The following is a 12,528-nucleotide window of genomic DNA, read 5'->3' as shown; positions in this document are numbered from 1 at the left end:
GTCCAGGAGAAAACTAGTGTTAGTAGACTGTGATACCTTCTCAAACAACAACAAAGAATGCAATACATGAGCTTATGAGATCTCATGGACCTCAACCTTTATGTTGATCCTCTGAAATGTATCTTCATCTAGTAATACCCCAGTTATGTTGCCTATATTATATTCCTGAACAGTTGCCAATTTGCAAATGGCAAGTGAACCTTAGGGTTGCCAATTTACCCTAGGTCAACTGAACAGGCCAATACAGTCCTGGTTTTGCCCCACTGCATGCACAAAGTTATAGTTCCGATTATCTGTGGGACAATCAATACTTAAACTCCATGCATGCAAAGGAGCAAAACCAGGCTTAGATTAGCCTGTTTGGTTGACCTGGGTTGAGTTGGCAACCCTAAGTGCACCATGGAATTCAGCTGAAGTGTGGCTCAGAAACCAGGGTAATAAGGTATTTTATAGAAGTGACGTTGCAACCTTATCGTTAGAAAAACGAAACTGTAATTTAAACTTTCATTTGGATAACTAAATGAACGGTTGCTTGTACTCAAGTACTTACCTATTTAATGTATTTCTTTTCTTTTCTTTTTTGGCTTGACAGTTTGTTCCTTCTCCTTTAGGCTTTCAACTTACTGTGACACAGCACCCTGAGCCTTCACTTGCAACTATCTGGGAAATTTTTCCTCTATTTTACATCCTCTCCCAGCTTACTCAAGTCCATTCATTGCAGCTACAGGACTCAGCTGCAGACCCTGAACCAAAGCCCCTTCCAGCGCCTTGCAATCATGGGCCCTAAACTTGCCCCTTAAGTGTCACTGCTCTGTGATGACCGGGGGTCCATCCCCAATATCAGCTGATCCAAAGAACAGAAGACCTAATACATGGATAAAATTCAAGTCTTCTTCATAGCCACTGAGCCTCTGAGCTGGCCCAGAAATGACCTGTTTAGATAAACGTTTGAGTTGCAGCTGCAGTACCTACCCTGAATAGCTCCCCAGAAGCGGTTGCTTCAGTCCAGAGAAAGCAGCTGTCTGCATTTTGTTTCCTTCTTCCTTAATGATTGTTTCTAACTTGGCAACGTGAATATATTCTTGCATTTCAGGGCTGGTCTCTTTGCTGTCTCAGCACTGAAGCTCTGACTACCCAAGTGTGACTATTACCCTCCCATGCTAGGTCAGGGTTGGCGCAGAGTAGCGAATGCAGAGAAACAAACCTAAATACTAAAACAAGTGTGCAGGAATTTCTTGTCCTCCTCTCCAACGTCTCTGAAATCCCTCCCCTACATTCCAAGCAAACCAGGAGAACCCTCTTCAACTCTCTCACCTACCAGTCAGATTACGACAACTTTTTTTTATAGGACTCCCACTCCTGCCATTTCAGTCTTTTCAAAATTCAGCTGCGTGACTTATCTTCCACTATCATCATCGTCATCATCATTGTTTATTTGTTTCATGCATTTCCAGCAAAGCATGATACAGCAATGTAAGGTTTACATTTGTAGTCTTATAGGCAACGTTTATAGTCTTACATGCGAAAAAAATAAAAAGATACAAGATCAGATCGGTATTCTTTAGCTATGTATGCACATAGTTATAAGCAGGACAATAACAACAGTTCTGATAGCCTGGGTGGGTGAGGGAAGGGAAGCAACAATACATTACAGTTTCATAGGTAGGGAGAAACGGCACAGGACCATGGGGCCAATTTTGTTAATTCGGTAGTATGGAATATCAGTATTTATTCTGTCAGCTGTAGATAGTAAGGGTGCAGTGTTTCAGCAGGCCCGTGTTCAGTTGTTTTAATACTCAAGCCATGGTGGGGTGGAAGAACAACTGATTGTCGGGTGTCATCAGGGAGTATGGATTACAGCTCAGACTGAGGTAATAGGGCTGAAACTGTTTCAAAGAGCCATGGAGCAGATGTTCAAAACTGGCCATGTAAGTAACTTAGGGCTGGATTTACTAATACCGCCGGGCTCTTTGAATCCCGCGGTAACGGGGGTCGGTCCTTTGATAGCTGGCAGCGATCGCACCTCTGCAGTGCGATTGCTGCCAGCGTCGCGCCAAATAACTATACCATAAAAGGTGTACGAAACTGGCAGCGAAAACTCTGTATACCTTTCACTGTCGGCGAAGTCTTCGCGGCGTCAGCCCCGGTACCGCCCCGACTCCTCCTCTTCCAGGGCTGACGCCGCTCCGACTCCGCCCCGATCTTGGTATCGCACGCGATAAGGGACTTTTTGCATGCGAAACGTCTCTTATCGCATGCGATCCGCTTGGAAAATGACCCCCTTAGCTAGTTAGAACTTATCTTCCTAAGTTACGACAAAGCCACTGAATATTTGTGTATATACAGTATATGCACTTAGCCGGATAAGTCTACCAGGCTAAATTTAGACCTGCTCTATGAGGTGTCTAAACTTACATATATAAGAACATAAGAAAATAAGAGCATAAGAAAATGCCATACTGGGTCAGACCAAGGGTCCATCAAGCCCAGCATCCTGTTTCCAACAGTGGCCAATCCAGGCCATAAGAACCTGGCAATTACCCAAACACTTCTAGTCCATGTTACCATTGCTAATGGCAGTGGCTATTCTCTAAGTGAACTTAATAGCAGGTAATGGACTTCTCCTCCAAGAACTTATCCAATCCTTTTTTAAACACAGCTATACTAACTGCACTAACTTATCCGGCTAACTCATATATTTTAGTGCTGTCTTATTTATGTCTATGTTTATGATGTAAGCTGCTTAGCATGGTTTGACCAATATAAGCAGAATATAAAAACTTTTAAATAAAATAAATATCTCTGAATATCTGTAGTTAGCCATATAAGTTATACAGTTAACGCGATCCGCCCCCGATCTGCCCAGTATATGCCTACTTTTTGTGCATATACGGCTTTTTGTCCCTTATACGGCTAAACAGAAGCCGCTGAAAGTGGGCATATATTCGGCGGCTGCTACTTAGCCACATAAGTCTTACTTATCCATCTAAATAGAGCTGAACACGCTTTGAATATCGGGCCCCAGGTTTTTAGTAGGCTTATGAAAGTTATTAGATCTGGCGCTTGCCTGATATTCTATGTTTCTATAAATTTTCTTTAACATTACACGTCATCCCCTTTGCTTAATAACAGTTTGTATCTTAAAACCCTGTTTAACCCCCTCATCCCTGTAACCTTATATTTTGTAAACCCTTATGATGGCGTTATTTTGATGATTCCGAATGACGGTATATAAAACTCGTTAATTAAATAAATAAATAAATAAATATTCAGTGGAGAGTTTTCCTTAATGTGGGGACTGAGCCTCAGAAGATCCTCTTTCTGGTATTTATAAGGTGTAGCTCCTTGTGGACCATGTAACCCCCTTATCTTAACCCCTACATTGGCTCCCCATCTGCTCCTGTATCCAGTTCAAGTTTCTTGTACTCACCTACAACTTCACTGTGCAACTTCTCATTACCTATCCTCTCTCATCTCCCCCTATGCTGCTCCTCCTGAACTCTGTTTTTCAGGTTAAGTTGCTATCATGTGTCCTCCTCCATCTCCAAATCCCAGCTTCGTGTCTTCCACCTTGCTTCACCAAATGCCTTAAGTGAACTACCTGAATTGATGAATCTGGCTCCCTCCTTGGCCACATTCTAATCCCAGCTAAAAACCTTTTTGAGACCGCTTTCAATTCCTAACCTGTCTCTCTCTATCCTTCTCTTGCTGTTCAGCTAATTCCATGGTTGTCACAGTTCATGTGTGTTGTAGCCAGTTTATGGCCTCTGCAGGGAAGATAGTGCCCCCTGTGTGTGCCGGTACTGTGGGGCTGTAGTGCTGTTTATCTACACTCAGGATAATAGGGGTAGTAGTTAATGCCTTCCCTAACTGCAGTGGTTTTGTTCTATTTTACCTCTAAGAAAAGTTCCTATTATAGATTCTACTACAGATCTCATTTCAGATTGCATTGTAACCTAGCCATCTATTAAAGGGTGAAGGGAAAGAAAGGAGTGAGAAATAAAATGCTATCCAAACATCCTGACTATACAACAGGAGCCATGTTTGCATGCAATTCATTTTGACTAGCAGAAGTCAATGATCCCACCAGCATCCCACTCTCCCTGGGCTCACACCCATTCCTCTGTTCTCTCTCTTAGACTTTAGATGGCAAAGATCCTTGGCCCATTAAAGTAGCTCTGTCCTTGATGTCCATCTGTCTTCAATGTCTTTTGACTAGATTATAAGCTCCATTAAGAAGGGACTGTCTCTTCTGTTTCTGTACAGCACTGCGTACACCTTGTATGCAGCTCTATAAATGTTTAGTAGTAGTAATCTAAAGTTATTAAAAGGTACAAATGGATTACAGTGTACCCTGGTGAGGAGTTTGGATTTGGGTATAGACAAGGGAGAACTTTCTAATACGAAGAGTTGGCAACTGTTTACCTATGGCCGGCCACCAGAAGTATGCTCTAGTGGCCACTCCTATACAGCTGAATCATTGCATGGGGATGACCGCCAATGTTTCCACAGCAAGGGGACCACCACCACCCCAGATCAGCCATGACTTTGGAGAGTGACTAGCTATCCAAATGCCTAAAAGGTGGGGGAGGGGGGGGTTAAATCCACAGCTATATATAGAAATGCAATAATATAAGGTCAACAAATAAGTTGTAGGTAATACCTTTTAACCAAACTAAATATATTTATGTCTAGCTTTCAAGAGCTATGCTCCCTTCATCATACCAAACATGAAGATATGAGCTTCAAACAAGGCTCCTATAATTCAATTAAATATTAATGAATGGGAGGTCACATGATGCGGTAGGCTTGAATAGACGCAAAGCTTTAAGCTCTGGGCACCACCTCCCTTCACCTATTAAATTACTTGATTTTTTTCACGTGATTTTGCTGTGAACCTGGTGGATTTGAGCGTGTGAATTTGTGGGGCATTGCATGGACTCTTCTAGTGAGGTAACCGATCCAGTAATGTCTGTATGCATACTGACCTAGAATAAAGACAAGGCAAACCAGTGCCTGCAAAGATGGCCAACGTGCCCGATACTGCTGAACCAGAGGATTTAGATGCAGCTCCGTAGTAAAATTAACCGATGCTGTAGTGAAGGCCCTGGCTGATAAATTTACCCATATTTCAGCTCAAATTAACAAAATTAACTCTTCACTCACTGAAACTGGTCCACGCCTGGATCACACTAAGGGCCACATCTTACAAGTGGAAAATGGCACTTTGAAATTAGAACGCCATGTGCTAGTGGTTGAGAAATCTATGGCAGAGAAGGACGATAAAATAGATGAACTTGAGAATCGTGTGCGCAGAACAAATCTTCGTTTCATGGGTATCGCTGAAGATGATCCGGATCTCTATGTTTCCAAGCTTCTGGAAGACTGGTTGCTGCCTGAATTGGGTCTCATGGAGCTACAGAGAAAAATTTGAGCATGTACATTGGATGGGGCCTAAAACACCGGGGCACACGAGGCCAAGGATTATCATTGCCAAACTCTCATTTTATGTAACTTCATTTCCTATGCACTAGTTTCAGTTTTATTGTTACCCTGAAACTCCTTGTTCAAATGTAAACCAGCATGATGTGATCCTATCATGAATGCCAGTATATAAAAAACCTAAATAAATAAAATAAATACATGTACAAAATTATGATTTTATAGGAGTTTTATAAGAAAAAGGCCTTCCAATACTGGAATCAAAAAGTCCTCATATTTCAACACTTTTCCAACTGGGTCATGCTATAATGGCAAGAATTCTCTGCTATATGTTCCAGTCTCGTGCAGCGCAGGATTCGCTTTTCTCTACAATATCCAGCACTCTTGTTGTATATGGGATCAAGCCAAGAGATTCGACTTCCAGGTAGCTGAGGAAACGAAGAAATTTGTGATAAATCTCCTTAAGTAGTCAGAGTGATTTACACTCAGTTAAGGGGGGGTGTTTGCGGGGGATAGCTGGCGGAACATTATTATTCATTTTTCCTGACTTCCAAGTGAGAAAGCTTACAGCCTGGAGTTGTTGGAGCTGGCAACTGATAAACTGCTGAGCTTCTGTTTTGTGCTCTGTATGACTGAACTTGGAGGAAGCCTTTAACACCGGACGCACTGAGTGCTTAATCCGGCTTGACTGTATATTCTGGAGAGCTGACCGTTAAAACGTGAGTATGTCTTCTCCTTTTAGTTGATGCAATTTAGCGCCACATTGGCAGTGAAAAACTGCCATGGACAATGTTATGTACACGATCTTGGTTTTTTCTTTTTTTTTTTTTTTTACTGGACGTTTGTGACAGTGTTTATTACCTTCGATGGAGGACTCTTATTATGGCTCCACATTGTATCACTTACATTTTTGAAGTCTTGGGTTTATTTATGTTAAATTTGTCGCAATGGTTATCCATTCTGTTTTTTCTCCAATACTACTCGCAGTGGTGTTTCCCCTTTTTATTCACTTTTTTTTTTTTTTAGTTTCATTTTTTATCAAAGGGATTTGAGACAGTCTACTATTTACTAATGGCTGTTTGATGGGGTTCATAATATTCCTGATGGGGAAAGTGACCCCATACTTTACAGGCAATGGAGCTGGTGAGTATTTGTTGTGGAAGGGAGGGGTATGGGGGACGTTTTCATGCTACAACTCAGTATCTGGCATCTGTGGATGGTAACTTGAGCCTTCTTCTTCTAACTTTGGAAGGGGAGGAGGGAACAAGGGGCAGATGCAATACAGTGCGCTCAGCCGAGTGCACAGTTTAACCCGCTGTCGGATGCAGGTTAAATAAGCGCAAATCCACCCCCTAATGCAATAGGGGGATTCGCGCCTGTTTAACGTGCGCCCGACGTAGAGTGAACGAGTTAGCGCTCATCACATGCAAATGGAAAAAAATAAATGTGCGTCTCAGACGCACATTTATCGCTCAGATATTAATGCCTGCCTGAAGCACTGAAAAAAGTACAGAAAAGCAGAAAAAAATGCTTTTTTTGAACTTTTTATAAAGATAAAAAAAAAAGAAAAAAAACTCTGCCGGTCGCTTTGAAAACCGACGCCGATATGCTTGGCATCGGTTTTCATAACCGGCTGGCTGCAGTAATGAAAACCAACGCCGGTAACCACGGGGTTAGCGCGAACCCTAATTTGTTTATTGCATGGCGCCCCCCTTGCGGGCACCACGTGTGCACTAAGAAAGCGGGCGCTGAAAAGTCAGGGCCCACTTTCCACAAATATTTTTGCATCGGTCCCAAGGTGTCCCTTTATTCATCCTTGCTCAGCTTTTCATTGAAATAGCTTTCTATTATTATTTTTTTTTAATGATCATGGGGAGCATGACAAACGTTTTCACGTGGAATGTGGCAGGGTTGTGTATCCTTATTAACGGGCCGATACAGTAAAGTCTGCGGGACAGCGGGTGAATGCCCGCTCTCCCGGCGCGCGCATAGGCCACTCTCCTGTGCGCGCGATTCACTATTCAAATTAGGCCCGGCGGTAAAAACAGGCAAAAGGAGGTGCTAGGGACACTAGCGCGTCCCTAGCACCTCCTTTTGGACCAGAGCGGCGGCTGTCAACGGGTTTGACAGCCGACGCTCAATTTTGCTGGCTTCTGTTCTCGAGCCCGCTGACAGCCACGGGCTCGGAAACCAGATGCTGGCAAAATTGAGCGTCCGGTTTTCGACCCAACAGCCGCGGGCCGACTTCAAATTTTTTTATTTTTTTATTTTTTTTTTTACTTTTTTTACTCTTCGGGACCTCCGACTTAATATCGCCTTGATATTAAGTTGGAGGGTGAACAGAAAAGCAGTTTTTACTGCTTTTCTGTGCACTTTCCCAGTACCCGAAGAAATTAGCGCCTACCTTTGGGTAGGCGCTAATTTCTGAAAGCAAAATGTGTGGCTTGGCTGCACATTTTGTTTTCTGAATCGTGCGGGAATACCTAATAGGGCCATCAACATGCATTTGCATGTTGCGAGCGCTATTAGATTTGGGGGGTTGGACGCGCATTTTCGGCCCCTTACTGAATAAGGGGTAACGCTAGCACGTCGAAGACACGCGTCCAATAGAGGGTTAACAGTCCGTCCGTCGGAGCGCACTGTACTGGTTCAGCCCGTATATGAGAGAAAGTACTTTCTCATTTGAACAGACTGAAATGTCAGACTGCATTTCTTCAGGAAATGCACATGGAACATTCAAAGCTCAAAAGGAGATGGGTTTCTCAAATATTCATGGTGTAAGGTACGTCTAAGAAATGTGGAGTGGCTATTTTAATTCACAGAAAAATAGCATTTCAGCTCTCCCAGATTTGCTCTGATCCTCAAGGAAGATATATTGCTATTACTGGTCTCCTTTTTGGAAAGCCTGTTCGCTTGGCCTCAATTTACACCCCCCCAACAGGTTATGACCATGCCTTCTTCACGAAGGTAATTAATGTTTTGGGAGTCCTTGGGAAATTCTCCTTCATCTGTGTAGTTGATGTACACTTGGATAGACAATTGAACTCACCCCAATCTGCGTAGTGATAAAGATGTTCCCTTTTTGTGTGAACACCTCCAGCTTTTAGATTCTTGGAGAATTCTACACCCGGGAGAGGTGGGATTTACACACATAGCTAGAGCACTTGACTCTAAATCCCGGATTGATTTTCTTTTATTTATTTATTTTTATAAATTTTATTTATTTATTTATTTTTTATTTTTATATACCGAAGTATAGCATTCTGCCTTCACTCTGGTTTACATGATAACAACATAATACATACAGTTAACTTAGAACCTTATTTAACATTCTAAACAAACTTTTATATGAATACGATATTCCTTAATAGAACTATTAAATCATTTCTTGTAAGAGCAAATAAACCAAATTAACAACGTAAGTGTTAATTTTAATCTTCACGTTACTTCTCCTATTTGAAATCCTCTGCTATCGGAACTCTGGTGATATCCGATCACAGTCCAGTGTCCTATGTCTTGAAACAACTCTCTGCTTTTTCAGGCAAGTCAGGACGGAGGATGCCAAGATGGCTGGTTATGGACCCCCAATTTAAAGACCTTCCTTAATAAAAAATGGGAGGAATATGCATATAATAGGCAACATCTGGTTCTCTTTTGGGAAACCACTTGGTGATTCTATGAATGGAAATCATCAGTTATACTGTTAAGAAAAAGAGGGAACTGGATGAGGATATTGTCTCTTATTAAACTGACTCACTAACTGCAGCAACAATTAGCTACAAAAAAATCCCAGCAGATTAGAAGAGAATACTGGTTTTAATTGCTTAATGAAAAATTACATCACATGAGCTTTCTTCTATTTCCAACTTAAAACAAATGTTTCCTTTATGGAAATAAACCTGCAAGATGCTGGCTAATCTGGTAAAAGCCAAATTTACATCTTCTTTTATCCAAAACATTTCTGGACCAGGTGGAATTATGCTCGTCTCCATAAACTACCAGTAAAGCTTTATGAGAATACTATCAGACTCTATATTCTGCTGAGAAGAGCAATATTGATAGGTTAGGGGAATTTATGCAATGCGTTATACTATCCAAACTGACCTCCTCACAATTGGTTTCCTTGAATAAAGCTTTTCAAGTTTCAGAAATACAACAATCTTTTAAGGAATTGTCAATATTAAAATCACCAGGTCCTGATGGCCTGACAGCTCAGTTTTACAAAGCCCTGAGTGGCAATGTGGAAATGAGCCTTAAAGCCTTGTTTGATGCCATGGTTCAGGAAGGTCAGATGCCTAATTTATTAAAGAATGCCAATATTATTATATTACCAAAATCTGGCAAGGATCCTACTTTAGTTACTTCATATCACCCTATTTCGTTGTTGAACATAGACAATAAAATTTATGTGAAAGTTATTGCGAATTGCTTGAAGTTGATTTTATCTAACCTTATCTCATAAGGTCAAGTAGGGTTTGTGCATGGGAGGAGGGCAGTGCTGAATGGGTGTAGAGTCCTTGCGTTGTTGGAAAACTGGCAGAGACTGGGTACTAAAGATCCGGTTTTAATCTGATTTGACGCGGAAAAAGCATTCAGTAAGGTATCTTGGTCTTATCTTCTTCCTTGTTACGGACTTCAGGGATTTATTTGTGATACTATTCACATTCTTTACTCTAATCCTGAAGCTCATGTGTGGGTCAATAATTCTTTTTCAGCTCCCCTTACTCTACAGAAGGATATTAGGCAGGGGTGTCCTTTGTTCCCTTTGCTTTTTATTTTGACGCTTGAACCCCTGGTCCTGACCTTAAATGAAATTTTGCTGCAGCGAAAGGTGTACCTGAATCCATATTCCTTAAGTACTTTTGTTTGCTGATGACATTTTATTATTTTTGCCCAAAGCATGGAAGTATATATGTCCACTATCTTGGATACTTTTAGTGATTTGGGTGATTTCTGGCCTAAAACTGAATTTGGACAAATCCAAGGCTCTTCACCTCATGTGAAATTTACAGAGCATATGACCAATTTTCCCTTAAAAAGGGCAAAGGACAAACTCAAATATTTGGGTTTAGAAATTCACAAGAACCCAAAAATATGGCATTCTCTGAATGTTAAGCCACTTTTGATAGAGGTTCAGAGGAAGTGCAAGTTGTAGATGTACTTTTCCCTTTCTTTTACAGGTCAGATAGCACTCAAAGATGATGTTGCTACTGAAACTTCTTTATGTATTACAAATGGCTCCCTTTCTCTTAAATCAAAAAGATATTCTGGCATTTTTAAGAATATGGTCATGGTTTATCTGGAAGGCTAAATGGGCCATTCACTTCTGTGAATGCAAACATTTATTAGGAAAAATATACATAGCGAGAAATGCAAATATTCAAATATAAACACACAGGTAGTAACATATTTATTTATTTATTTAATTTTTTTTATATATCAATAACCGTTTGCACATCGTACCGGTTTACAAGGAACAAGCGGATGGCCATGGGAAATGGCGCAACCGTTACATGAAACGCTGTGGATTACATTAGAATGCATTTAGATAACGTAAGAATTAACAGTTGATAATATATATGAATTAACGTGAGGATTAACAATTGATAATATATGAAAAGGAAAAGGAAAACTTGGTCATAATATGCAAAATAGAACTTTGAGATTTACAAATAATGGAAGGTAGAGAGTATACGATTGTGGAGGCTTAGGGGTAAGGGTGGTTGGAGGGGTGATAGGAAAATATATGTTGAGGGGGTTTAAATAAGGAGTGAAATAGAAAAGGGAAGGGGGAGGGTGAATTATGTACAAGTCCAGGGGTGGCTGGCCTGTTTCCATATTCTGGACTGGTAATTATGCCGCTGCTACTTCTTATACGTTAGTTATACCAATGGTATATATTAAGCCTTTGCTAATTAGCATGGACAAAGTGTGCCTTTCTATGAGGTCTTTTTGAAGAAAAGAAATTTCTGTAATACACGGTGTACCTTGCGTTAATTTTTCTGGGTTTGTAGCTTATTCTCATGCTGATTGTTCATTTGGCTATTACCCTCCCAGCAATGTTTTTTGAGAGTATAATCATATCTCTGATTCAAGTCTTTAAGTAATTACATTTTTAATTAATTCAGAAAAAATTATTACTTAGAGATGCAGAATTTTAAATATTTTGAGCAGAATTTCCCTAGAAATTCACTGTAAGAGTGTCCCTTCCACTCGCTCTCCCTACTCCCCTGGCCACTTTGCCCTCTCAGGCCCCTTCACCTGCCAGTATCTCTCCCCTCCACCTCTAGGCTCAACCCCTTCCACTCTATCGCCAGTCCCAGAGTTTGACCCCGTTCTCAGTACTGCCCCTCACACAGGCTTCCTCTGTCCTTCCCTCTCTCACACACACGCTCCCTCTCTAATACACATACACACACCCTCATACAGGCTTCCCCTCTCTCTCTCTCTCTCTCATGCACACACACACCCTCATATAGGCTCCCTCTCTTGCATACACACCCGCACAAGCTCCCTTTCTCTCTCACACATACATCCTCACACAGGCTACCTATGTCTCTCTCTCTCATGCACCCCTTCACACAGGCTGTGTCTCACACATACACAATCCCTTCACACAGGCTAGCACCCTCACCTACACATGATACCTTTTTCATATACACAAGCCCCAATCTCCTCATATAGGCTCCCTCTCTCTGAAACCCACACTCAAGCATCCCCCCCGCTCTCTCACATCCTATGCCCTCTCTCACATCCTCCTGCTCTCTCACCCCCCTGCTTTCTCTCTCACCCTCCCCTCCCCCCTCTCTCACAACCCTCTCCCTCTCCTCTCATACACACACATTCACTCTCACAAGGGCCTTCATCTTCGCAGTAAGCGGAGCACACGCGGTACATGGGAGCCTTCATCTTTGCCTCGAACGATGCGGATCCCGCAGGGGCTTCATTTTCGCTGCAAACAGCAAAATTTGGCAATTCTGCGCAGGGGGAGAAATCTGTACAAATTCTGTGCTCTGCAGTAGTGCAGAACTCCCCCAGGACTAGAAGCTAATACCACAGCCCCCCAGTTTCCTGCGGCAGCTCAGG

At 41.8% G+C, this 12,528-nt stretch overlaps 1 protein-coding gene across 4 annotated transcripts in view; it reads right to left on the bottom strand.

Moving 5' to 3' along the window:
• The window catches only part of GPC3 (glypican 3), an 883,509-nt gene that overhangs the window by 817,401 nt on the left and 53,580 nt on the right, over positions 1-12,528 (bottom strand). Inside the window, exon 1 of one of the 4 annotated variants that reach the window (XM_029606668.1) lies at positions 973-1,049. The exons of the other annotated variants lie outside the window; for them this stretch is intronic. The gene's annotated coding sequence lies outside the window, so the exon portion shown is untranslated. Of the gene's footprint in view, positions 1-972; positions 1,050-12,528 lie in introns of those variants that run through there. 4 annotated transcript variants of the gene reach the window in all.

The sequence above is a fragment of the Rhinatrema bivittatum genome, chromosome 6 (genome assembly GCF_901001135.1).
Source record: "Rhinatrema bivittatum chromosome 6, aRhiBiv1.1, whole genome shotgun sequence".
Taxonomy (NCBI): Eukaryota; Metazoa; Chordata; class Amphibia; order Gymnophiona; family Rhinatrematidae; genus Rhinatrema; species Rhinatrema bivittatum.
This window is presented reverse-complemented; position numbering and strand designations above follow the sequence as displayed.